The 23,841-nt window shown below is 43.6% G+C and overlaps 1 protein-coding gene across 1 annotated transcript in view; it reads left to right on the top strand.

Moving 5' to 3' along the window:
• LOC5575195 (beta-1-syntrophin) overlaps positions 1–23,841 on the top strand; it is a 756,119-nt gene that overhangs the window by 59,162 nt on the left and 673,116 nt on the right. The window lies entirely within an intron of this gene.

Below are 23,841 nucleotides of genomic sequence, written 5' to 3'. Positions count from 1 at the left end.
ATTAGATGAAGTTAGAGTTGTAAGTACACGACAATAAACTACATGCAAACAAAATAAATAATAGACATATAACGTTCATACAGGACAGACAGGACAGTTGCAAGACCAGTTAGACACAGACAATTAAATAACAAAAAGGACTTAAAATTGTAAGTAAACATTGACTAACTAAGACTGTTAATGACATTTATTAAAACTAATTACAGCTTAAAGCAATACTCCACCACATCCGAGTTTGCTAAATAGAGCGTCCGAAATTCCGTGCCTAAGGCTGGCCGCAACAAACTTTAAGAATTTTAACCTCAATTCGGTGGATATTTCCCCCCACAAACGGAGGTTATAAATTGCACGGTCACGGTGAAATTAATTTCATCCCGACATGGCTACTTCCATCCGTCGGCAAAGCGTAGTGTGGCAGTTAACGGATGATGAAAACAGCTTCGATTGCCCACTTTGCACACAACCGAACATCGCCGATAAGTGGATGGTCCAGTGCGATGTTTGCCAATGCTGGATCCACTTTTCTTGTGCCGGCGTGGACGAGACCATTCGGAACAGCGCCTTTACTTGTGCGAAATGTGCCCCACCCCTCCCAGATGGTTCACGATCGGGAAGATCGACGTCGTCAAGCGTTCGTGCTGCCAGGCGACAGCTAGAGCTGCAGCGTTTATCCGAGGAGAAGGCACTACAGGAAAGGTTGCTGAAGGAACGGCAAGAAGAGGAAGAAGCAATGCAGAAGAGGGCAATGGAGCAGGAGCAGGAGCGGAAGAAAAGGGCTATGCAGGAGAAGCTTGAGCTGGAAAGGCAGTACATCGAGAAGAAATTCGAGTTGTTGCATGCTGAGTTGGACGAGGATGATGACGATCGGAGTGTACGAAGCCACCGAAGCAACCGAAGCATTCGCCGCACAGTCCAAGAGTGGGTGAAGGACCAAGAAGAAATGACCCTGGCCACCGGTACCGGAATTGAGCGTATTCCCACTGGTCCCACGTCAAATACAGGAACTTTGCCCAAAAGGACGTCTGCTGCGAATAACGATGTCGGTCGAATCGTGAACACGTCCCAAGTCGATGACCAAACCAACCTTCCAGCTACAGGAGTACCTTCCAGTGGACATGACCCACGCAGAAGCATTAATTTTGCGGCGCTGAATATTTCTCCTCCTTCAGCCCGACAGAAGGATATGATGTCGTCCACGAACATGGTTATTTCTCCTCCTGTAGAATCTACCATTCTGAGGAATAGTTCTTCTTCGCAGCTGATTGTAGGAGAGCACCAACCACTGAGAAATGCCGATCAGCACCAACAACAGGGGAATGCTGGTCAGCACCAACCAGCTCTGCAAAACGTTTCGAGCGCTACAATCGATGGTGCTCCCAATCGTATGGTAACGTTAGCTAGTAGTCAAATGCTACATCAAGGTAGGTTTGAAACTGCTCCATTAGATTGTAATCGATCCCAGGCAAATTTCCTCGCTCCTCCGCGAACAACTTGTGGTGATTTCTATGGTAGAATATCTCGCCCCCCACAATTAGGCACTATTCCCAAAAACCCAGCTCAGAAGCAATTCTCGTCTCAGCCCTTAGTAGAGAATAATGCATTAGGCACACTCTCTACAACAATGGTCCCTGTATTGCCCCCAACACACCAACGCGTTACTAGTGTTTCTAGCTACTCATATCCAATCACTACGCCGATGGTTTTCGACGGAGTAGTGCATGGTCAAAATGTGACAAGTGTTTCGCAAACTGTCAGCGCTCCAAGTGCTCCACGTGCTAGGGAAACGGGTATCCATTCGAACATTGTGGCACCAGCAGCTTCGGGTCGAGCATCGTTCGTTCCACCAGGCTTCTCCGGTATGCAGCAGTTCGAGGTACCATCAACAAGCATTCAACCACTAGCTCCCCTAAATGGACCGACACCCCAGCAGATTGCAGCTCGGCACGTTGTGCCAAAGGATTTGCCAGTGTTCTCCGGCGATCCTACGGAGTGGCCACTCTTCGCCAGCAGTTACTACAATTCCACAGCCATGTGTGGCTACTCGGACGGCGAAAATCTGATGAGACTGCAGCGCAGTCTAAAAGGGAATGCAAGGGAAGCGGTTCATTGTCATCTCCTGCACCCTTCGTCAGTTCCGCAAATCATGATGACGCTGCAAACTCTCTTCGGTCGTCCGGAGCTCATCGTTCGCTGCTTGTTGAATAAGGTTCAATCAACCCCAGCACCGAAGGCCGACAAGCTGGAAACCCTCATCAGCTTTGGTCTTGCTGTCCAAAATCTCTGCAGTCATCTGCAATCAATGGGAATGGAGGCTCATATGGCCAATCCTACTCTTCTGCAAGAGCTGATAGAAAAGTTGCCCACCAACTTAAAATTGGATTGGGCATTGCATCAGCGTCAACTGGCAAACGTAGACCTGAGATCCTTTGGTGATTACATGTCAACGATCGTTTTCGCCGCTTCTAAGGTTTCGGTTGGATCAGAACCTGTACGACGACCCGAGAAGCCAAAGGGGAAGGAGAAAGGCTTTCTGAACGCCCATTCTAAGGATGACGCAGACAGAAGCATTCGAGAAGTTCGAAGGATTAGCAACGCAGGTGAGACCAAGGCTCCATACACCCCCAAGCCGTGTCCGATATGCAAAAGGGAATCCCATAAGGTAAAAGATTGCAGTAGTTTTCTGAAGGCGTCGATAGACGATCGATGGAAGTTAGCTCATCAGGCAAACCTGTGCAGGCGCTGCTTAATCGGCCATGGTAAATGGCCGTGTAAAGCGACAATATGTGGATTTAACGGCTGTGAACTACGTCACCATAAATTGTTGCATCCCGGGAAACCGGAATCATCGGTCATCGCTAAGGATCAACCGAAGGTCACCGGAACAGTAGGCGTACACCGTCATAAGTCACGTCCCACCCTTTTCCGAATCATTCCGGTCACCATTCATGCAAACGGGACATCCATTCGTACACTAGCGTTTCTCGACGACGGCTCCTCCTACACGTTGATAGAACAGGATCTCGCGGAAGAACTCGGCGTTACTGGTGAACTGGAACCACTGTGCCTTCAATGGACAAGTGGAATAACACGAACGGAAGTGAATTCTCGATTGCTGCGGATGGAAATATCAGGCGTAAACGCTGCCAGGAAGCATGTCTTAGAGGATGTGCGTACAGTGGAGAAACTTGATCTCCCACCTCAATCGCTGCGGTTTCAGGAGCTGGCCGATAAGTATGAATACTTGAGAGGTTTACCAGTAGCTAGCTACGATAGCGCAGCACCTCGCATTCTGATAGGTGTCGATAACGCCAACTTATTGGTAACGCTCAAGAAAAGAGAAGGGAAGAAGTTCGAGCCAGTGGCCACCAAAACTAGGCTTGGCTGGACAATCTACGGAATCGTGGAAGGCTTTTGCGGATCGTCGCAGAGGCTCCTTCACATTTGCGCCCGATCATCAGACGATGAACTTCACGAGAAAGTCAACGAGTTCTTCTCAGTAGAGAGCGTTGGCGTTGCCGTCATATCGGAAATCGAAGCAGAAGACGATCGCCGAGCTCGATCAATTATGGAAGAAACCACTATCCGAACTCCATCTGGAAGGTATCAAACCGGCCTTCTATGGAGATACGACTACGTCGAGTTCCCGGAAAGTTGGGCCATGGCAGAACAATGCCTGAAATGTTTGGAGCGGAAACTTAGCAGAAACCCAGAGCTGTACAACAACGTGAAACAGCAAATCGTTGATTACCAACTTAAAGGCTATGCGCACGAATTAACCGAAGAGGAAAGGAGCACCAGTGATCCACGAAGGGTTTGGTATTTGCCACTTGGAGTTGTGACAAACCCTAACAAACCAGGCAAGGTACGGGTCGTCTGGGACGCCGCGGCCAAAGTGGACGGTATTTCATTCAACTCTATGTTGATGAAGGGCCCGGACCTAACGACTTCTCTCACTACGGTGCTGTATCGCTTCCGGCAACGGCAGATTGCAATAGCAGGTGACATCAAGGAGATGTTTCACCAGATCCAAATCCGTCCGCAAGATCGTCAAGCCCAGAGATTTCTGTGGCGAGATGGAACTGGTGAACCGCTTAAGGAATACGTCATGGACGTGGCAACCTTTGGGTCGACCTGTTCACCGTCATCGGCCCAATTCGTTAAGAACAGGAACGCTGAGGAGTGGAGTTGTCAATATCCGGAGGCAGCGATAGCCATCACGGAGAGTCATTATGCCGATGACTATTTAGACAGTCTAGACTCCGAGGAGGAAGCGGTGAAGCTGGCGCTCGACGTGAAGACCGTTCATGCTAAGGCAGGATTCGAGATCCGGAATTGGCTGTCAAATTCGGAAGTGGTCATTCAACGGGTCGGGGATCCAGGTCACCAGATTGCGAAGAAGTTTACCGTCGGAAAAGGAACGGAGACCGAAAGAGTACTAGGAATGAGTTGGACGCCAAATGAGGACACGTTCACCTTTGCAGTCAACTTTCGAAGCGACATCCAATCTTTGATCAACGGCACGAGCGTACCAACTAAACGGCAGGTTCTACGTGTCGTAACGAGTGTTTTCGACCCACTGGGATTAGTTGCTGCATTCGTGATCCATGGAAAGTGTTTGGCACAAGATATTTGGCGGACTAAAATTGGTTCGGACGAACCCATTCCAACGGAACTCCATGACACATGGCGCCGATGGATTCAAATTCTGCAGCAGCTACCTCTGCTCAAACTTCCGCGGTGCTATTTCCCAAACTATAATACCGATAGTCTCCAGAGTCTGCAGCTTCACGTTTTCGTAGATGCGAGCGAGACGGCCTACTCTTGCGTCGCATACTTTCGGATTATCGACCAAGGAAAGACACGATGCGTGCTTGTGTCGTCCAAAACGAAAGTAGCCCCATTGAAGCCGATGTCTATTCCGCGTTTAGAGCTCCAGGCAGCTGTCATCGGTACACGATTGATGAAGTCTGTCCAGCAGAGTCATACGTTGCCAATCTGCCGGCGAGTTATTTGGACTGATTCAAGAACCGTTCTGTCGTGGATTCAATCAGATCAACGGAAATACCGACAGTTTGTTGCGTTTCGGGTTAGCGAAATCTTGGAAGAAACCAAGTTGGATGAATGGAGATGGATCCCATCACGCCTCAACGTAGCGGACGAAGCAACAAAATGGGGCAATGGACCGAATCTAGGAGAACACAGTCGATGGTTTTGCGGACCGGGGTTTCTGTACAACGAGGAATCGGAGTGGCCGACACAGGAACTGCCAAAAGCAGATACAGCGGAAGAACAACGCCCGGTGCATGCACATCATCGAGCAACAAGGGAACCTCTCGTAGATTTCCAGAGGTTCTCAAATCTTCAGCGACTTATTAGAACCGTCGCTTTTGTACGTCGTTTCATCGCCGTTACAAGAAAGACGTTTGCACCTGAAGTTCCAGCGTCTGCGATACTGTCTCGCCTAGAAATTCAGGAAGCGGAATTCACTTTGTGGCGTTGGGTTCAAGCGGAAACTTTTCCTGGCGAACTACGGACACTTCGTGACAACCAGCAACTTCAAGTCCATCAACGTAAGAAGTTTGGGAAAAACAGTCCATTGCGGAAACTCTCATGCTTCCTCGACGATGCCGGTGTAATAAGACTGGATGGACGACTGCAAAACGCTCCACATGCTTCGTACTCGGCCAAATTTCCAGTCGTTTTACCAAAGGACCACTACTTCACGGGGTTGCTCGTCTCTTCGTATCATCGACGGTTCGCACATGGAAATGGCCAGACCGTGGTGAATGAAATACGCCAGAAATTTCACATCTCCAGTCTTCGAATCATTGTTCGACAGATTGCTAAGCAGTGTTCTTGGTGCACTGTCTATAAGGCAGGCCCACGATTTCCCAAGATGGCACCACTTCCAGAAGCTCGAGTGACACCCTATGTCCGTGCATTTACGCATATCGGCATAGATTATTGCGGGCCATTTTCGATACGTGTACGGCGGTACGAAGTGAAGAAATGGGTGATGCTTATCGACGGAGGCGTGCAAGATGGCCATCCGACGATTCATCGCGCGACGAGGGTCACCGCTAGAGATATAGCGACCAGGGAACAAACTTTGTTGGTGCAAGCAGGGAGCTCAAAGAGGAGATAACAAGCATCAATAGGGATATGGCTGGAACGTTCACTAACGGCGACACACAATGGCGCTTCAACCCTCCTGCTACCCCACATATGGGTGGCGTATGGGAGCGTCTTGTGAGGTCGGTGAAAACAGCGCTAAGGACTATATCATCAGGGAGGAAACCGGACGAAGAAACGTTCTACACCTACCTAACCGAAGTGGAGTCCATCGTTAACTCCCGCCCTTTAACCCATGTGCCACTGGAACACGAGGATGGGGAAGCACTTACGCCCAACCATTTTTTGTTGCTAAGCTCCAGTGGCGTGGTGCAGCCAACTCAACCTCCGGTAGTCAGCGGATCAGCACTGCGGGCTAATTGGAGCCAAATCCAACACCTTTTGGATCTATTTTGGAGTAAGTGGACAAAGGAGTATCTGCCTACAATAAACTGCCGGTCCAAGTGGTTGACGGATACGAAACCTCTGCAGCCTGGAGATCTGGTGATGGTGGTAGATTCAGGGTTACGGAACAGCTGGAAACGGGGCAAAATAGTAAGGATTTACTACGGAGCAGATGGCATTGTACGCCGGGCCGATGTTCAGACTGCCAATGGATTGCTGCAGAGGTCAGTTACTGGATTAGTCGTGCTGGAGGTGATGAAGAGCGGTACAGCTGCAGAAGGCTGCCAGCAATACGGGTCGGGGAATGTTGGAGAAACTGATCACCCGGCAACACTGACATCAGTTGACAGTCCGAATTCGACCTGATTTTGAAACGTCACAATGACAGACAACGACACACATAACGAATACTTAGACACACGTGTAATCTACACTCAAGACAATTGTTAAACACGATAAACATTGAATTTGTACCTCGTTAGTTAACAATAAATCTAAAACTGAAATAAGCTGAATTTAAACAATTAGATGAAGTTAGAGTTGTAAGTACACGACAATGAACTACATGCAAACAAAATAAATAATAGACATATAACGTTCATACAGGACAGACAGGACAGTTGCAAGACCAGTTAGACACGGACAATTAAATAACAAAAAGGACTTAAAATTGTAAGTAAACATTGACTAACTAAGACTGTTAATGACATTTATTAAAACTAATTACAGCTTAAAGCAATACTCCACCACATCCGAGTTTGCTAAATAGAGCGTCCGAAATTCCGTGCCTAAGGTTGGCCGCAACAACTTGCTTTATAGAAGCGGGGGGTTCCTCTGCACTTCCACAAGAAAATACTGGGAGTTTGGATATGGGAAAGGATTCGATAAATATGTAATTTGAAATGAATACGTGAACGTACACACGAACGAGTAATACCGATAGTGCGTTTGTAAGCAAACAACACACGATCCGGAAAATGCAACAGATTCAACGGATCAAACCCTACTACCCTAGAAGAATTTTTGAAGGATTTCCTGACAAATTTGTTGCAGAAATTGCCTAGAAGAATTCCTGGATACATTCCCAAAGGAATTTTTGAACGAATACGAGGAGGAGTTTCTGGAGGGATATGTCAAGAAATTTGATGGGGTGTGTGAAAAAAAATCAGGAGTAAGCTCTGTAGTCAATTTATAAAGAATTTTCTAGAATAATCTTTAATGTTATTCTCTGGAGGAATTACTGAAGTGTGTTCCCAAGTAATCTTTGAAAGCTTCTCTGGAGGATTTTCTGAAAGAGAACTGTATTTTTTTGGATGAACTTTCAGTGAAATTTCTAAAAGATGGTAACTTCTTTAGGAATTGCTAGCGTAATTTCTGCAGAAAATTGTGGATGAATCTTTGAAGTAATTAAAAAAAGAAAGAAAAATCTTTAGGAAGTTGTTTGGGAATTCTTGAAAGAATTTGTGGAGCAATCGGCTATGCTTATTTCTGATGGATTATTTTAAAGAATCCCTAGTAAATCTTGCAAGATCCCTGAAGTAGAGTGCCCATCCCGGGACATCCCGGGACAAAAAATGACGGGATTTGAATAATTTCGGAATTTCCCGTTTCCCGGGATAAAAACTCTACCATCCCGGGAATCCCGGGATTTCCGAGATGAACGTAAAATTTGATGATAACCAGTACATTTTAATTAATCAATGGAATAAATAAGTAATTATTCCGATGGAAAGGCTACCAAATATATTTTATTTACATCAGAAAAGCATCAATTTTTGTTCCGAATCCCGGGACAAGCAAAATGGCCGGGAAATGGACACTCTACCCTGAAGGAATTCCGCTGGAATCTCTGAAATAATTGCTGATGGTATCTCTTGAAAAATTTCATAGGCGTAGTGCAGAAAGAATCTATGGAGGATTTCCTGAAGAAATATTTGGTAGTATTCCTAATAGAATCCATGTGGTGGAATAATTCTTAGAAGAATTTATAAAGAAATCTTATATATACCTCATGTAATAACCTTTAATTTGAGTTTCTGAATGAATTGCTAAAGGAATTCCTAAAGAACCTGAACGAATTCCTGGTGCAATTTTTGAAAGATTTTCTAAATGAGGAGTAACTTGAATAATTTGCTCGGCATGTTTTGTAGAAATTTCCGGATAATTTTCTGATGTAAATATCTGGAAAATTCTCAGGTGGAATTTCTGAAGAAACCTCTGGAGGAAGTTTTGGAAGAAACTCTGAACGTTATTTTTTGGCGGAATTCTATGTGGAATTGCTGAGGAAATATCTGATGTTAACTACTGGAGGAGTCCCTGAGACAATTTTTGGGAAATCCGTGCAGGAGTAATCCCTGGTGAAATTATTGGAAGAATTCTTGAATGAATTTATGAAAGTATCCCTGGCTGAGTTCTTGTATAGCGATTCGTGGAGGATGAGCAACCTCCAGATAAATTACTGGGGAAATTCGTGGAGGATATTATGGAGTAAATTCTTTGAGAATTCCTAGTAACATCCAAAAAATCAATAATATATTCCACTGTTCCTTTCAGTAAAAGAATAGATCCAAGTGGGGTTAAACTACTTGATTCCATTTTTCATTCTCTTTGGCAATTAGGAGTTTTTATCGGCCAAATTGGTTTAAAATCCTGTTCCCTACATGTTTCCAATGGATTAAATACCGGTGTTTGACGATGAGCCGCCACAATAATCGCGTGTCAAATTGTTCAAGAGCCACTATTCAATTGAATTCCGATGATGTTTTGCTGCATCACATCCACGCAACAATCGAAAATATTCTCCATTCCGGTTGCATTATCACATTGACGGATTGACGGATTTCACGCCAACTCGACACGCGATTGGCAGCACCCCCTCAGAATTCAATGAAACTTTCTGGATGTCAAAAGTGTGTGAAAGATACATTGCATGTATTGTTTTTTCAAAATCGATCTAGACTAACATTTGGAAAAGGTCAAAGTTTTTTTTTTCCTTTTCAATAAACCCGTATAACTCGAAAACGGTATGACCTACAAAAAAGTGTTGTATGGGGGACTGTCGTGAAATTTCCTGAAGTTTTTGAAAAAAATATTGAAAAAATAAAAAAAAAACATTTTCTACACTGAAAAACAAATGATTCAAAACTTCAATTTTGATCATCCTTAAGCAAAAAGTTTCGCAATTAAATTTACTAAAAGTCAAATTGGGCATATTTTGGGGAAAAAAGTTTTTCTAACATCGATTTTTTTGAGTCCAAAATGATTTTTTTATTATATTTTTATTTCGCTTTAAATATTCTAGTATGATCATATTTTCAAGTGATATATTATATTTGTTTTATTGAAAGTAGTTAAAAGAAATAAAACGGAATTATACAGAGTATTTTTTAATTAAATACAATTGATCTCGCACCAAACCACTTATGAGAAAACAGAATTGCTTAATATCAATCATATCAGCTGATGGCTGATGGTCTAAAACTATCAATATCACTTGCGAGCTATCAATATCACTTTGATTTGACAACCAACAGCAGTGATGCGACATCGCACTCTAGATCAAAATCACTGCAGAATGAGTGATCACGTGGTCATTATCCACGCTATTAATGTTTTTCAGTGACTAACACATAGTTTAAATCTATCTGCATCACTGTCGAAAATATTGTACTGATAAATTTCCATTTTATCTGCTTAATTTAAAGCTAAACTTAACCTATCAGTGATATCCATAGTCTATCACCATCAATGCACTGGTGATGGAGTAGACAGCATGATGTTGATGTGATATGGAATGATCCGATTTGTATCGCAGTCGGCCTGTAGAAATCAGCAAATTTTAAGCATTGATAGTGACATCGAGCAACCCTGTGAGAAAATCAACTCCGTCTAACAATCCGATGGGTTTTTATGGTTGGAAAAATATCACAATAATATTACATTTCTTATTTGGTCAAAGCCAAGTGTCTGGAAAAGGTCAATATTATGCTTATGAAAAAAGTCGTGGTTTCTTTCTATCATGCATTATTATTTTTATTATTGCTATATATCCTAAAACGTAGTATCTGCACATGAATATTTACACTATTTTTGGGCTTTACTGAATAAATTGAATATTTCTGGTTCATCTTTTGAATTGGTATACCGTTTGGCTGCAATTTGTGTATCACTAATAGGCATAAAACAATGATATTTTTGGTTACCAGGGACAGTTTTAACCTTATCAAACAATTCCACCAATTCCTCTGACATTTTAACATATTGTTCATTAGATATATAACAGAAATTTAATTTGGTGATAAGGTACCGTGGGGTAAGTGGATACAGAAAAATCAATAGTCAACATTATGTACACCTTACGTGAATAATGTAATTCAAACTTTTTTCTGTGGATAACAAATGATTGATTAATATACTTCAAATCATCATTTATTTAGATTTTTCTGATTTTTATGTGTTGAGTATGAGGGATTTGAAAATTTGTCCCAAATGATCCACTTGCCCCACCATGGTGTCAATTTTCTCATATAATTAATTAGAAATTAGTGCAAACTCCGTTGATCTGTTAGACCTTATATTTATTTTTTCAAACAAGATACATAATTGTCTTCAAGGAGTGCTTTCAAAGCCACGTTGAATGACCTTGTGATCCATACTACCCTTTTTCTTTGGCTGGCTTCATTCCCCACACAAAAGGGTTCCGCAATTTATGGACGGATTCACAATAAAGTAAAGGAGTTATGTGACATTTCTGAAAAGGAACCAGGTAAATTATGGCATCATTGTTCATTTCAATAATTTGTATCAAATATGCCATCATTTTCCGATACTTTAAAAAGGAACACATAATATTCTGCTTTCATGCAAATGAGAGACTTTGTTGGATTATATATCACTCCAATAACGTCCTCATGGTACTGAACCATAGTATCGTATGTAGATTAATGGGATAACAAGAACATGGACATAAGGAGAAATTTCGAAAATCATGACATCGAGATGTGGAGAATTCGCAATAATCGAGTGTCATTTTTTTGTGTAAAAGGGGCGGTTGTATTCTGGTAACTGATCTCTTCTTATCTCGATGCGTTCTTGTTGATTTTTACTCCTGATTGGCTCTCCGTATATTGATATGCTCATCATCATGTGCTACTAGAACCTAGAATTTAAATGTTGATTATGAAGTTTTGCGAGATCATTTATGTTTCGTCGGAAGTCGCGTAACGCAGGTAAGCACCTTTACGAGGTGTGTTATGAGGTAAGATCTACCGAACGGAATCATCCTCGTTTCATCTTTGGGTTATTGGTCTGGTTATTTAAAGATTTGTAGTATTTAGTCATTTTTACTGGTAACAATCTTTCGATTCCTTCAGATGGTTCTAAGGAAATAAAACAAAAACTGTGCTTGAGCTGCACTTACACAAGGAACCAACCAGATGACTGCTTGGGACTAAGGGGGAGGAATTGATGTTATATTTACAACTGGCCCACAGTAGACCGGATTTACCTCTGAATCTACGTCAGTTCATGCGGGAAGGTACAGGGGTAAGCAAATTTAATAGCAGATAAGCTTGCTTCTTGGTTAGCAGCCTGTCTAGAGTGTAGAGAAACGTTTTTTTTGTCCGTCTCTAGTTCTAGAAAATGCTATGAACGAATAGATTAAGAGTGGAAGATAGAAGCAAGTGAAAGATACAGCTGCCAGTACGAGGAAAGAGACGGGCGTGGGATTGCACCCATGACCTTCTGCTTATGGAATAGAAGTGGTAGTCATTAAGCCACCAATCCCGTCAGTTGAGGAAATATATCAAAATCTGTATCGAAATCTTTACTTAATTGCCCTTAATTGCTATTTAGTACACTAAAGATACGAAGGATGTCACAAAATATTTTAAACCTGGTCGTGGACCCGAACAGGAATAAAACAAACTGTTTCGTCAGATGAATATGGTAAAGTAAAACTTCCAGAGGCAAAACTTGAAAAACTACACGAAAACATTGAGATGCGATGACTTCACAAAAAGAACGTGGTGCACCGGCTCGGCACACATAATAACGGAAGCTATCTGCCAAATATGGTACTATAAATTTGATGTCCATTCATCAAACGTAGGTCGAAATGACGGACAACGGCATAAAAACCAAAAGCATACACAGAATGGCATAAAAATCAAATTTATTCCATCCCAAATCAGAACGAACTGCAACGATGAAGACGGCAATGATGGCAATGGAACGATTGGGCAATCTTGTACTTCGCATCCCCAGGAGATTGTGTATTTGATTCGAACGTCTTTTTTCCTTCGGCACATCACATGGCATAAATATGCATTATGATTTTTCTTCGTTTTGGAAGCCGTACAAAAATCGGTTCAACCCGAGCAGTCGAAAAAATCTTATCAATAGCAAATTTTGATGTGGATATCTAAAAGTGATATTGACTTGAAAGACAGATTGTCTTTCGAATTTTTATCATAGATTCAACCAACAGCAGTGATCTATTCATTAGGTAGATCTGCAAACATCAAATGTTGCTGGATTTCAGAAATTCCATGACGAAGATTTTGATATCATCTTAAGATTTTTCATCTCCTAACTCAATCAAGTCAATAAGACGTTTTGATTGTCAGCATTTCGCTTCTGCTCGGGAAATCAAATCTGGTTTCCGGTCCTGGATCGTTACCTGCGCAGGCCATGTAATAAACCAAACGGCTCGTTAAACGAACGCGCGTGCCTCCATAATGTAGGACCTGCAGTAGGACCATTCGTTTCGTTGTTCACCGTGCACCCTTGCGATAAACGGTATCGTATTGCCACGTCCCAATAACAAACGATGATGGCAATAATGTTTAATATTTACTCGCATTCACCCGCATCAAAGGGGGGGGGGGGAGGGCACGCTTTTATGGGCCCTGGCGTTGCGGTGGTGGGGGAAATCAAAGGTTAAAACAATAGCGATTGATTCCGGTGTGGTGTCGCCAAACAGTGGTCCAGATTAAAAGAAAATCTTGACAAAAAATCCGCATTTTCAATTTTTTACTTTTTTAACCAGGTAAGTGTTTTGGGACATAATTTAGGGTTGAATACTCAATTTTGGGGAAATACATCATACTTTGCTATCAAAATTGGTGTGTTTCATACCTTTAGGAGAAATCGACTTTTTTCAAAATAAGAAAAACCTCATGTTTAGGAAAACTTAAGCAAGCGGAATCTTCTCTTATCGATTCCTTAGTCTTGGAAGCGCTTTTGAGCAAGATATCTCTTTGAAGAGCGATTTTTACGGTTTGGGAAAGCTGTTCCTTAATAATTTAACATATCTTCAATAATAACTGATAATTTATGAAGGTTTTCGTCAGCTTTTGGAAAAACAAAACCTCTATGGCGCCGGTTGGGTGAAGGAAGAAGCGTCACGCATCTGTCGCAGTCGGCGTTGGATGATTGCCGCATGCCACCTTCGACGTCATTTGGAGCGAATGCCTATATACCTTGATGACCTCCCTTCGTTAACTTTCAACCGATGCGACGCTAACTCGTTTCTTGTTTTCGCCTTTTTTATTTCGAATTGTGTAAGTGGAACTTTATTGGAATGCTATGATGCCAAATCGAACGAGCGATTGCACGTGCGAGCAGACTAACCAAACGATGAGGACGGACGGTTACGGCGCGGGACGAATAAGAATCTAGACTAGGCAGGCTGTGTAGAAAACTGGATCTTGCGCGCGCGTGGAGTTGAGCAGCAGCACTGATGGTTGATGTGATCTTATCGCGATCGCGAAGCCTATTATGACTGCCCCGATTCGACGGCTACCGTGATGCATCATTACCCGGACACTTAAGCAATGCCGAAACTTTAAACACTGTTTTGGGGCAGCAGGGACGAAAGTCCAGGGGATTAACGAACCCCCCCCCAGGACCTCTGCGAGTTGGGGAGTTGCCCAGGATGTGGTGAAGTTCGCAGTGGGCTCTGATGAACCTTCATAAAAACCACAAAAATCCGAATGCAACTCTGTCACAGCGACCGGTGCCGCTTAAAGTACCCTAGCCCAAACTAACAGGAGTGCCAACCGGCACATCAGGATTGATGCCAGTGAGATCCTGATTATGGCATACTGGTCGCGATACAAACGGACAAGGCATGGAATTACGAGTAGGAGTGCTTCGAGCACATTGGGACCAACGCCAGTACGGCCCCAATTATGTATACTGGCAGCGCACGATAAAGGACAAGTAACGGTATATGTACTGGATAATATGCTTTGAGGCTGACAGCGGCGACATTCTACTCCCTTAGTAGGGTCGGGTGACACTGGCCCGAAACGGCGAGTGGGTTAATGGCGCAGGCTGCCCCCGTCCCGTAAAACCGTGGCAGGCCTTAGAGTACGTTCCAAATCCGTCGCCTGGTTGTTCCAACTGGGCGGGAGTAGGCTCAGATGCCATTACCTGACCTGCGCCGATCCGGCTCTGAACATAGTACCTCATAAAGGACTATGTCAACCCTAGCATGGCCTCCCTGCTTGCATAGATAACCATGGGATCATAAAGGCGACTATTCCAGCGGAGACGGATAGCGGCTCTTAGGGGGACCCATAAGAGATGATCAACCAAAACAAACAACCAGCGGAATGTGAAGGAGAGGCTTCTGGACCTATCAGTAACCGGCTAAGGTTCCCGCCAAGGAAGGAGGCGACCAACTTTATTGAAAACAGTGTGGGCAAAAGCCTAGATACTGTGACGACGGCAGGCACTGGCCGCTCCAGTGCAACATGTGTGGTGACCGATGGCCCGGGACTAATCGAGGCCATGGATCGCAATAGGGAGTACCTCCCTAAAATGCAGGTAGCTGCTGAGCAACTTGATGTCATCATCGAGTATGTTAAGAGCAAAACAAATATCAGCAAAGACTTGAAAACAAGTCTACTGAAATTGCGACAATCAGTCCTAGCTGCAAAGCAGGACTACGAGAAAGCCAAGGAACAACTTGGCAAGGTAGAAGGCCAAAAAGACACTAGGTCGTGTCAGACCGAAGTGTTTTCCTTCACAGGCAACGCGAATATATCTGATGATATTATTCGATATGCGATGCGGAAGAGGGAAGCTTCCGGGGATGAATACGTGGCGAAAAGACGTATGGTTGCTAAGGGAAAAGTGACCTACGCGGCCGTCCTCCAGAGCGGAAAAGCTGGCACGAGCAAAGCACCGCGATCAAGAGGACATGGCAACAAAGGAGAGGCCAACACCAAGCCTAAGGCCAAGAAAGCCAAGAAAAAGGAGCCACGGGTTAACCGGAACCAGGCAGTGCATCCACAGGAACCACGGGCGCAAGGCAACAGCAACCCGTGGATACGAGTTGGAAACAAGAAAAAACAGAGGAAACCGAAAACGGAGCCCAAGGAGAGCGCTAAACCGAAAACAGCGAAACGTAGGAATTTAGGCGAAGCCCTCGTTATCAAAACGGAGGAAGCAAAATACGCCGAGGTTCTGAAGGCGATGCGAAGCACAGAGAAGCTATCGCCATTGGGCGCAGACGTGCGAAGCATAAGGCGAACTAGGATTGGTGAAATGATCCTAGTCTTAAAGAAGGACGCCAAGGAAAAGGGTGCAGTCTATAAGCAACTGGCACAAGAAGTACTTGGTGACGAGGTTGTTGTAAGATCCCTTACTGCTGAAGCGACTCTCCAGTGTAAAAATCTGGATGAGGTCACCGATGCAGCGGAGGTCTCGGCTGCCCTCAAAGAGCAGTGTGACATCGACATAGCCAGTAAGGCCATCCACCTTAGAAAGGGCCCGCAGGGCACCCAGGTGGCGGCGATCAGGCTGCCGGTCGCAGAGGCCAACAAAGCGAAGAACTTGGGCATACTCAAGGTAGGCTGGTCGGTTTGCCGGCTGAGCATACAACAGCCTCCTGAAGTTTGCTTCAAGTGTTTCGGGAAGGGCCATAAGTCGTGGAATTGCAATGGTCCCGACAGAAGTAAGATGTGCAGAAAATGCGGCGCTGAAGGCCATAGGGCAAGCGATTGTAAGCAAATCGCTAAGTGCCTAATATGTGTCGACAGAGCAGACAACGGACACTTAACGGGCGGACCCAAATGTCCGGGCACAAGCGGAGTATCAAAGCAGCCAAAACGGAAGTAACACAGTTAAATTTAAACCACTGTGATGCAGCCCAGCAGCTGCTTTGGCAGTCAGTCTCGGAAACCAAGACTGACGTGGTGTTACTATCGGACCCATACCGCATACCAGCCAACAACGGGAACTGGGTGGCGGATAGGTCTCAACAGTTAGCAGCTATAGGGACGACAGGACGATACCCAATCCAAGAAGTAGTCTCTAGCTCAAATGACGGTTTTGCGATAGCAAAAATCAACGGCGTGTTCTATTGCAGTTGTTACGCGCCCCCAAGGTGGTCGATTGAGGAATTTTCCCACATGGTCGACAGGATGATAGCCGAACTAGCTAATCGGCAGCCAGTAGTGATAGCTGGCGACTTTAATGCATGGGCAGTGGAGTGGGGTAGCCGCTGCACCAATCAAAGAGGCCAACTATTGCTGGAATCCCTGGCCGCTTTAAATGTAGAGCTGGCAAATGTGGGTACAGTGAGTACCTTCCGCAGAAATGGTGCAGAATCGATTATCGACGTGACGTTTTGTAGTCCTAACCTTTTAGGTACCATGAACTGGCGCGTTGATGACGGTTATACTCATAGCGATCATCAATCGATTCGCTATAGTATAATACCAGGCGGGCGGAAGGCAGCGCGATGTAACTCGACCCAAGCCCGAGGATGGAAAACAGCGCGCTTCGACGGCGAAGTATTCACTGAAGCCCTGAGGCGCGAACGGAACACTCTGGACCTAAACGGTGAAGAGCTAGTTGCTGTGATATCACGAGCGTGTGATGCTTCCATGCCGAGAAAAGCCCCTCCTAGAGAGAACAGGCCGCCGGTGTATTGGTGGTGCGAATCAATTGCAAATCTTCGAGCAATCTGCCTTCGGGCTAGACGAAGAATGCAACGCGCACGCACAGAAGCACAAAGAGAGGAACGCGGTGCAGCATTCAGAGAGGCAAAGTTGGCTCTCAAAAAGGAAATCAAGAGTCGGAAACGGGCATGCTTTGAAAGCCTATGCGAGAGTGCCAATTCTAGTCCATGGGGTGACGCCTACAGACTGGTAATGGCTAAGACCAAAGGAGCCATAGCGCCCCAAGAGAAATCGCCCGAGTTGCTGCGATCGATAATCGATGTACTTTTCCCGCACCATCCCATAAGCCCATGGCCCCCAGCGCCGTATGCGGCAGATGAAGAAGAAGAAGTGGCGAGAGTGACGAACGAAGAGCTGGCAGAAGTCGTGAAATCATTCGCGTCAAACAAGGCACCGGGACCCGATGGTATCCCGAATGTTGCCTTAAAAGCGGCAGTGAACACGGATCCGGACATGTTCAGAACCACGATGCAACGCTGCATTGATCAAGGAATCTTCCCGGATGTATGGAAGCGACAGAAATTGGTGCTACTACCAAAGGCGGGGAAACCACCAGGTGACCCGTCGGCGTATAGACCTATCTGTCTACTAGATACGACGGGCAAGTTATTGGAGAGGTTGATTCTCAACAGACTAGTACCGTATACGGAGAGTGCGGACGGCCTGTCCAACAACCAGTTTGGATTCAGAAAAGGTAAATCTACTCTGGACGCCATCCAGTCGGTCGTTCAAACAGCTGAGGTGGCAATCGAGCATAAAAGGAGCGGCATCCGTTACTGCGCGGTTGTCACTCTGGATGTGAAGAATGCGTTCAACAGCGCAAGCTGGGAAGCAATAGCACACGCGCTTCACCGCCTCAAGGTACCGGTGCAGTTGTGTAAGCTTCTAGAAAGCTATTTTGATGGTAGGATTCTACTGTATGACACAGAGGAGGGGCAGAAAAGCGTTCGAATTACCGCGGGAGTACCTCAAGGTTCAATCCTGGGCCCGCTGTTATGGAATGCGATGTACGATGACGTACTGAGGCTGCCCCTTCCGACGGGTGTTAAGATTGTTGGCTTCGCCGACGATATCACCCTAGTGGTCTATGGTGAATCGATGGAGGAAGTAGAGTTGACAGCAGCGCACTCTATTTCCCTGGTTGAGGAATGGATGAAGTCTAGGAAACTAGGACTGGCCCGTCACAAGACTGAGGTGGTGGTGGTCAACAACCGCAGGTCCGAGCAACGGGCGCTTATCTCGGTAGGTGATTGCACCATAGAGTCTAAGCGATCCCTTAGGCATCTTGGGGTAATGATCGATGACAAGCTGAGCTTCGCTAGCCACGTTGAATATGCCTGTAAAAGGGCATCTACGGCTATAGCGGCGCTTTCGAGGATGATGTCTAACAGCTCTGCTGTAATTGCCAGCAAACGCAAGCTGCTGGCAAGCGTGGCGCTATCCATACTAAGGTATGGAGGACCAATCTGGTCAAAAGCGCTTAGAACGAACAGAAACCTAAAGCGGTTGGAAAGCACGTACAGGATAATGTGCTTAAGAGTAGCAAGTGCATACCGGACGGTATCTAAAGAGGCCGTGTGCATCATAGCCGGGATGACGCCCATCGGGCTCATCATCAAGGAAGATGCTCAATGCTTCAACCAAAGGGGTACCAGAGGAGTCCGCGACACGTGTAAAGAGGAAACGCTCAGAAGCTGGCAGCAGGAATGGGATAACTCCACTAAGGGTAGATGGACCCATCGGCTAATACCAAATGTGTCAGATTGGTATGGTAGAAGCCATGGGGAAGTGAACTTCCACCTGACGCAGTTTCTGTCAGGACATGGTTGCTATAGACAGTACCTGCATAGGTTCGGGCACTCAGAATCTCCTGCGTGCCCCAATTGTGCTGGTGTAGAGGAAACAGCGGAGCATGTCGTGTTCGATTGCCCCCGTTTCATTGTTGTGAGAGGTCGCATGCTCACTACATGCGGAGGGGACACGTCCCCCGACAATATTATAGAGAGAATGTGTGCGGATGCCGAGTGCTGGAATGCAGTAACTACGGCTGTCACTCACATTATGTTAGAATTGCAGCGTCTATGGCGCGCCGACCAAGAGTTGGCTGCAGAGGATTAGCCCTGCCGAGGCTGGTCCCTTGTAACATTGTTTAAGTCGGCTAGGAGAAGCAGTTTGCCTAGGCTACTTCTGCTACACGTGTTGTGCTATATGCACTGGTCCCTTCCCGAAGAAATACCGTAAGGTGGTTCCGGGGAGATGAGGGTCTGAGTCCAAGGGTCATGTCGATGCACTGTTCACCACTTGAGCAATTCTAAATGAATTGCTCATGCACAGTGCATAGGCTGGTTTTAGCGGGTCGTCGTTGGTGCGTCATCCCCGCATTCCCTGAGTTATCTTCTCAGGGGATCTGTTTGCAGATTTCCCCCTTGTAAAAAACAAAAAAAAAAACACTGTTTTGAATATGTTTTTGTCACTTCTGGTATCACTGTTATTGTTATTCACATAGATACACATTAAAATTTTGAATCTTGGACAAAAAATTAACTGGAAAATGCAATTATAACATGTAAAACGTTAAATTATTGAAGTATATCGTGTTTTTAAATCCGGACACATGCATCAAAATGCCGGACGCTTTTGAATCGAAATCCGGACAAGTGCGTTTGGTTTGATAATACAAATGAAAAATCAATAAAATGCACTTCACTTTAACTGAAAATCCCAATATAATAAAATTAGATGCATGCATTTGCATACAGGGATCAAAATATTGGGTAAAGTTATTTTTGTTTTACCTTCATCGCTGTCAACATCCTGCACTTAAGGTTCACGGGAATGATTCTCAATACTAGCACTTTTCTTCCGTAAATCCATTCACAAGAGATTGATCACAGTTCTTGTAATGTTACTATACAACTTTTCGTCAATTCACATTATGTTTGTTTTTCCAAAGGCACTAAATATAAGGTTTCCATTGAACGTCCGGGTTAATGATCACTTGCCTATAAATCCGGACAGCACTTGAGGCAGCCTTTCTTCACACTAAAAATGCTTATTTTCACAGGCTTTCCCACTCTTTCGTGCACACACTTGAAAATTATCATACCATACACTTCTTAGAGACGTACAGTACCAAAATTGTGTAGTTTAGTAACTTAATCGTAAGTCAGAAGTGGATGATTTTGTTGTCGAAATTTTTACTATGGAATTTGGTTCTTTGCAGGAATGACGCCGAGCTGGTGCAGCCAAATTGTTTTTATTTTTAATATTTTATTGCCAAGGATTACTAGATGAAACAATGAATTAAAATGAACAGCAATATTGAAGGTTGAAAATATTAATTACAAAACAATATTTAATGTTCGATTTCATATTTAATTTATTAATTACAACCAGAGTGTCCGGATATTGGTACCGTCCGGATTTTGATTCACCACGGTACCACGGATGCTGTCTGTCGATTTTCATTGGCGTGGCTAGCTAGGACTTAGAGAGCGCTAACAAGGGGGCTAGCAAATTATTGTTTCAGGGAAGTAATCTTCTTCTTCTTCTTGGCATTAACGTCCTCACTGGGAGAGAGCCTGCTTCTCAGCTTAGTGTTCTTATGAACACTTCCACAGTTATTAACTGAGAGCTTTCTTTGCCAAAGTTTGCATTTTTACATCGGTATATCGTGTGGCAGGTACGATTATACTCTATGCTCAGGGAAGTCAAGGAAATTTCCATTACGAAAAGATCCTGGACCGACCGGGATTCGAACCCAGACACCTTCAGCATGGCTTTACTTTGTAGTCGTGGACTCTAACCACTCGGCTAAGGAAGGCCCCAATAGAGGTCCAGTTTTTCAAAAAGGTAGCAAAAACCGTATTTCTTAACATGGTATCTGAATCATATTGTGAAGCATCCATCTACAACATCAGATAGTTAAGAATACACACGATGCATCGTTGCTTTGAGAATTCTTTTTGATATTTTCAAGAAGTGGTTTTAAAAAATCGCACAATATTTGATTCGGGATTTTTTTTATTTTCAGGGGAGCTCTTATCGTGGTACAGTAGGGTGGGACAAAAGTTCGAATAGGGAAACAATCTTTTTGTGATGTCTAGCTTAATTCAAAATAAATGTCAAAAATGTTATAATAGATCAAATACTTTTCAAGTAAGAGACTTTCACTCCAAAAAGTTATTATTTCTTGTCGTTTTTGGGCGAGAAAATTGTAATTTTCGATTTGGCTTCAATTGCATGGAACAACAAAAACGAATGAAAGCTTATTTATTTTTTATTTAAAGGCGTAGACCTGTTGTAAAAATACTTTGAGGTACAAATATACTTTCATAGCTGCCTATTTGCCTTTTCAATGCTCTGGGCAGCAAGTTAATTTGCTCCAAACTGACTTGCGTAAATTGACTCGCAATAAGTCAAAATTTTTTGTCATTGGTGACTTTAATGCCAAACATCGGTCATGGAATAATTCTCAAAGTAATTCCAACGGCAGAATTTTATTTGATGAGTGCTCTTCAGGATATTTCTCAATTCAATACCCTGATAGCCCCACATGTTTTTCCTCTTCTAGAAATCCATCTACGATTGATTTGGTCTTAACCGACTCTAGTCATCTTTGTAGCCAACTGATTACTCATGCTGATTTTGATTCTGATCATGTCCCTGTTACATTTCAAATATCCCAAGAAGCGATTCTCAATCCTATCAGCTCCACTTTCAATTATTTACGAGCCGACTGGAATATGTATAAAACGTATGTTGACTCCAATCTTGATGTTAACATTTCTTTAGAAACTAAACTTGATATTGACAATGCTCTTGAAACTTTAACAAATTCCATTGTTGAAGCCCGGAGCATTGCAATTCCAAAATGTGAAGTAAAATTTGAAGCCGTGATTATAGACGATGATCTTAAACTCTTGATCCGTCTTAAAAACGTGAGGAGAAGGCAATTTCAACGCACTCGCGATTCTGCTATGAAAATTATATGGCAGGATTTGCAGAAAGAAATCAAGAAACGTTTTGCTCAATAAAGAAACAAAAATTTTGAAAATAAAATTTCTCAATTGGACCCTGGCTCTAAGCCCTTTTGGAAATTATCGAAAATCTTGAAAAAACCTCAGAAGCCAATACCGGCATTGAAAGAGGAAAACAAATTATTACTAACTAATTGCGAAAAAGCTCAAAAACTTGCTATGCAGTTTGAAAGTGCGCACAATTTTAATTTAGGACTTACTAGTCCAATTGAAAATGAAGTTACTCAGGAGTTCGAAAATATTCTCAATCAAGAGAACGTTTTCGAAAATGCCTGGGAGACTGATTTGGAAGAAGTGAGAACTATTATTAAAAAATTCAAAAACATGAAAGCTCCTGGCGATGATGGAATTTTCTACATCCTCATCAAGAAACTTCCAGAAAGTTGCTTATCATTTTTAGTTGATATATTTAACAAATGTTTTCAATTAGCATATTTTCCTTACAAATGGAAAAATGCTAAGGTTGTTCCAATTTTAAAACCAGACAAAAATCCTGCAGAAGCTTCTAGCTATCGTCCAATCAGTTTGCTTTCCTCCATCAGTAAACTTTTTGAAAAGGTTATTTTGAACAGAATGATGGTCCACATCAACGAAAATTCAATTTTTGCCAATGAACAGTTCGGATTTCGTCATGGACATTCGACCACTCATCAACTTTTACGTGTAACAAATTTGATCCGTTCCAACAAATCTGAAGGCTATTCTACTGGTCTTGCTCTTCTAGACATAGAAAAAGCATTCGACAGTGTTTGGCATGAAGGTTTGATTGTAAAATTAAAAAAACTTTAATTTTCCAACATACATTGTTAGAATAATTCAAAGTTATCTGTCAAATCGTACACTTCAGGTTAATTATCAGAACTCCAGATCTGAAAGACTTCCTGTAAGAGCTGGTGTTCCTCAAGGCAGCATTTTGGGACCAATATTATACAATATTTTCACATCTGACTTACCTGAGCTACCTCAGGGATGTCAAAAATCTTTGTTTGCGGATGACACAGGCCTCTCCGCCAAAGGACGAAGCCTGCGTGTCATCTGTAGTCGATTGCAAAAAAGTTTGGATATTTTTTCTTCATACTTGCAAAAATGGAAGATTTCTCCTAATGCTTCCAAAACTCAACTAATAATATTCCCACATAAACCAAAAGCTCTTTATTTGAAACCTTCAAGTAGACATGTTGTCACGATGAGAGGGGTTCCAATAAATTGGTCAGATGAAGTTAAGTATCTAGGGCTCATGCTAGATAAGAATTTAACTTTCAAAAATCACATTGAGAGCATTCAAGCCAAATGTAATAAATATGTAAAATGTC

This window comes from Aedes aegypti, chromosome 3 (genome assembly GCF_002204515.2).
Source record: "Aedes aegypti strain LVP_AGWG chromosome 3, AaegL5.0 Primary Assembly, whole genome shotgun sequence".
Taxonomy (NCBI): Eukaryota; Metazoa; Arthropoda; class Insecta; order Diptera; family Culicidae; genus Aedes; species Aedes aegypti.
Note: the sequence above shows the minus strand (reverse complement) of the source record. Positions and strands in the feature narration are given on the sequence as shown.